The sequence below is a fragment of the Palaemon carinicauda genome, chromosome 6, assembly GCF_036898095.1.
Source record: "Palaemon carinicauda isolate YSFRI2023 chromosome 6, ASM3689809v2, whole genome shotgun sequence".
Lineage (NCBI taxonomy): Eukaryota > Metazoa > Arthropoda > Malacostraca > Decapoda > Palaemonidae > Palaemon > Palaemon carinicauda.
This window is the reverse complement of record NC_090730.1, coordinates 132920447-132925379: the sequence shown is the minus strand read 5'-3', so window position 1 is coordinate 132925379 and position 4933 is coordinate 132920447.

Sequence of the window (4933 nt, the reverse complement as noted above, 5' to 3'; positions counted from 1 at the left end):
AGCTTGGTAAACATTTCTCTGTCTCTTCCTCTTTCTTTCCCTCTCCACTTCGACCGTAAAAAATCTCGAAAACATCTGCTGTTTCGCGTGGGGAAGGTAATTTGCATGAGAATCTTAAAGAAGACAAAATTTTCTTGTTTTTGCCTCTTGCGGTCTTTTCTTTTTTTTCTTCAAGGGGAAATGACAATGTACTCTACGCTGTCCCTCTTGGGAAGGAGTCAAAGTTTTGTTTGTTTGTTTAATTGAATGACGACGGCTGTTCATCTCAGACTTTGGAAAAGTCGTTCGAAAGGAAAGATTTTTTTTTTTTTTTTTTTGGGGGGGGGCAAAGAAATTGTTTCTAAACTACAAAAGAGTGAAAACTTAACTCATTCAGGAATAAATGAAAAACTAATCTTTTTTCTTAATTGGCTATGGCTTAAACGAGTTATTTAATCAAGAACGGAATTCATTTATCTGCCAGATGGCCCGAATATGAAAAGACAGGAGTATTTCCAAATTCAAACAATGATGATTTGCCATTTTTGCCAACATTATCAGAACTTTAATGGATTAATCTGTACAAAAAACTTTCAAAATGATTCAAGCTTTGAAAGGGGTCATGACCCGTTCCTTGTAGATCAACCATTTATATGAATTCCATTTGGGGAAGACACAAAGTTTCAACCTATAATTCATCTTCTGCAACGAGCTAAATCTTGCAATAAATCATTCTAACTATAACAGAGCATCCGAGGCACGGAATCTCAGACGCCAAAATAGAACCATTTCACGAAGAACATTAAAAAAAAAAAAAAAAAAAAAAAATACATACATACTTGGAGGCAGTCGAATGGAAAATCATATATAAAATGACTTTGCCCTACACGGCATATCTGTCGCCTTAACGATCGTGTTTACTTTAACTTATCTGTTAATTAAGATATTCGTTATTTAATGAACATTTGGTTAGAAATAAGCAATTAATATAAGTTATTTGGTCATTAACATTTTATATACAATGTGAAATTTTCCCTTTTCACTCAACATAGAAGAAGAAGAAGAAGAAGAGAGAGAGAGAGAGAGAGAGAGAGAGAGAGAGAGAGAGAGAGAGAGATAATCTCATCCTTATCTGGGGCCAATTTTCTTGACTCCAATTTACGGTCCCTCGGTTTAGTACTCACTCGTCCGAATGAAACACTTCAGGATTTTTGACAGACGGAAGTAAACATATTATGGTGGCTGGTGTGGTACCACCCCTGACTGGTGAACACCAGACAAGGGTTCGAGTCCAGCTCAAACTTGTTAATTTCTTTGGTTGCTGCAACCTCACCATCCTTTTGAGCTAAGGATGGGGGGGTTTTTGGGAGTCTATAAATCTATCTGCTGCGGCATCAGCAGCCATTGCCTGGCCCTCCTTGGTCCTAGCTTGGGTGGAGAGGTGGCTTGGGCGCGGATCATATGTATATATATTCAGTCTCTAAGGCATTGTCCTGCTCGATAGGGCGATGTCACTGTCCCTTTCCTCTGCCATTCATGAGCGGCTTTTAAATCTTGTTTATCGACATTACCATCCAACTCATTAAAAGCAAGAAATAAACGCGAAGGCATTTACGCCGCCTCCAATCTGAAGTTCTCATTGCGTTACTTTTTGGATCTAGAGATTAAAGATCACCGAGGCCAAATTACGGGAATGTGTAGAAACTTATCAAGCATTAACGCACAATGACTAATATACAAAATCTTATTTCGTATCATTTCATTAATTCAGGTGCGATATTACAAATAGCTTATATATATACAGTATATATATATATCTATATATATATATATATATATATATATTTACACACACATATATATATATATATACACATACATACAGTATATATATATATATATATATAGTGTGTGTGTGAAAATTCCGATAAAGAAGAGTTAGACCGTGAGACCCAATCTCTCCTAAATTTCTGTATTTACAGTATGCTAGAAGTTTTAGAAAATTTAGAGTGGGAAAATGCAGTTATTAACATTAATGGGGAATACCTTAACAGCTTAAGATTTACAGACGACAAAATTCTGTTTAGTGAATCATATGAGGAATTGCAAAAAAAAAAAAAAAAAAAAAATGATCGAAGATTTGAATGGAGGAAAGCAGAAATGTAGGACTAAAAATCAATATGAGTAAAACAAAAATAATGTCCAATGAAAATGCAGAGACGGTCCTCTGGAGATTGTTAATGAACGTACGTGCTTAGGACATGCATTAATTGTTTCCCCAGGACACGAGACCGAAATTGAAAGGAGAAGCATGGGATGACGAGCGTTGGAAGACAATTATGGAATGTAAAACGCCACTTTCTCTAAAAAAAAATATTTAAATTAGATAATCCTACCAGTATTAACTTATGCATCAGAAACCTAGAACCTTACTAAAGACTTAGTACATAACCTAGTTACAACCCAAGGAGCTATGGAAAGAATAATGATGCGATTAACACTAGAGACAGATACAATAACAAACTAAAGCAGAGGATATTCTAACAACAGTGTGCGAAAAAGAAGTGGACATGGGTAGGACATATAATGAGAATAACAGATAATAGATGGACATTAAGAATAACAGAATAGGTCCCTGGGATATTGCAAAAAAGCAGAGAAAACAAGAGGTGATGGATTGACGAACTAAGAAAATTTGCCGGTATAAACTGGCATAGAAAGACCGTAAACAGAAGGTAGTGGAAGGACATGTCTGAGGCCTTTGGTCTGCAGTGGACTAGTATATATATATATATATATATATATAAATTGTTGTGTGGTTATGTGTGTGTGTATGAGTGTAGGAGGGTGGCGACCTTCACCGGTCACCTTTGTAAATTGTAGTCAGCCAAGGCTAATGTATTAAGTGGAATAAAGCGCAGCTCAAGTTTGCTAGAACGTAAATCACTCTCGGCCATCTGCCGCTAAGTTCACTCGGCTATAAATGGATAAAAGTCTCTACTGGTGACAAGGAAAGGGCATGGGACCACCACGAAACTCACTTCAGAAGAAAACACAGCGTGAAGAGCAAAATCTAGCATATACATACGTGATTGTAGAAAGCACTTCTTGAGTGAAAAATCAAAGACATCGACCATAAGAATATGAATATTGAAAACTTTTATACCAACTAATAAGAAAATCCAAAAACCTGCACACAACAAAGAGAATGTGGAAATATTTAGAACAGCTTAAGGGAAGAAGCATGGCTGTAAAAAAAAATTAAGATTTTCTTACCAACAGAACTCGAAAAAAAAAAAAAAAAAAAAAGGGTCAAATTTCAACATTTACCAAAAGAACATGAAACCGTCAAGAACTGACTACCATCATAACATGAAAGTATCAAGAATTGTAAAAACAGCCAAATATAAAAAGCTCAAGACTCTCAAATCCACCGATCATGATATTCGCATACCAACATACCATGAAAACTTTATGACCATCATATCCAAAATTAATGGAAATTTCATTACTGGCACACTGATAAACATAGGAAAAATTATCAAGATTAATTAACTAAAAGGCATTTAAATCTTAAGAACTGCCAGCCAAGCGAATATTAAAAATTTTATGACGTTCATACTATCAGAAGAGGGAAATCTCAATATCTATGTACCACCAGAGTATAGAAATTTGAGGACTGAATACTGAGGCAATGAAAAAATTCAGAACTTGTGTATCTACAGAAAAATAAAATAGATAAATAAGGGCATTTTACAGCATGCAAACAAACATGGACATTAAATTTCGAGACTGCATACCATCGGTGTATGGAATTTTTATCGCTTGCATACAGAAAGATAATGCAAATCTCAAGAACGGCGCACTAACAAAATGTGAAATTTTCAAGGGTCTGTTTACCGGTAGGTGAATATGAAGATTTTAAGACTCATACCAACTGGATAAAAAAATTCCATCACCGGTCGGTGCCAACAATGTCTAAAAATAACTATTCATAAACGGATTCAATAAGTTACGACTGAGAAAGCAACTTGTACACAGAAGACAATTTCATCTCTTCCTATCTGCTTGTTAAAGAAATTGTGGTAAATTATTGATTAAATTAAAGATATGTCATTAATAAATACTTTGTGATTGATAGGTTGTAATCAAAATTCCATTGTGAGCTAACAAAGTCTTCTACCAATAGCCATTTGTAGCTTTGAGTTATTAGAAAGTCCTCTTCTAAAAGCTGTTTTTAAGTTCTCCTTTAAGATCTCTTATGGGGTTCACAAATACTAATGTAATATTTTTCTAAATCAACAGGAAAATGCACAATAATAATGAAAAGTGTCTTTTGAACTGATGTTCTATATTTAATTACAAGGAAATTGAATAATAAAGTCTGCATCGCTTACGGAGTTGTGCTCATCTTATTTTATGAATATTGTGGAAATGAATCTGATTCATCTATTAACAATTCTCATTAGCTTTAACACTAGGTAACATTTATTTATAAAAGCAATGTAAATCGCTTAATAATGAAATCGTTAGACATAACTAATTCACATTTTGGAGAGAGAGAGAGAGAGAGAGAGAGAGAGAGAGAGAGAGAGAGAGAGAGAGAGAGAGCTGTACTGATTGTATACACAATTCTCAAATCTTTTTGGGTGCCATTACAGTGAAACTTAACAAATGCTTGTCTTGCTTAAACGCGAGAAAATAAAGGAAAAAATATTTATAACAAAAGTACAATTTCGCAAAAACAGATAAATCTAATGAAAAATCTGTAATATAGAAAATCAACGACAACAACAACAACCACACGGCAAATCGATAAATTTTACGAAAAACGGCGTCGTCTTGAATCGCGAATTAATTCGACTGCTTTCACCGGAGTGAAGAAAAGAACAAATTCAATTACTGGGGCAATTAGAGGAGAGGTCACTTTTGTGAATAGCCAAAGGACGAAAGC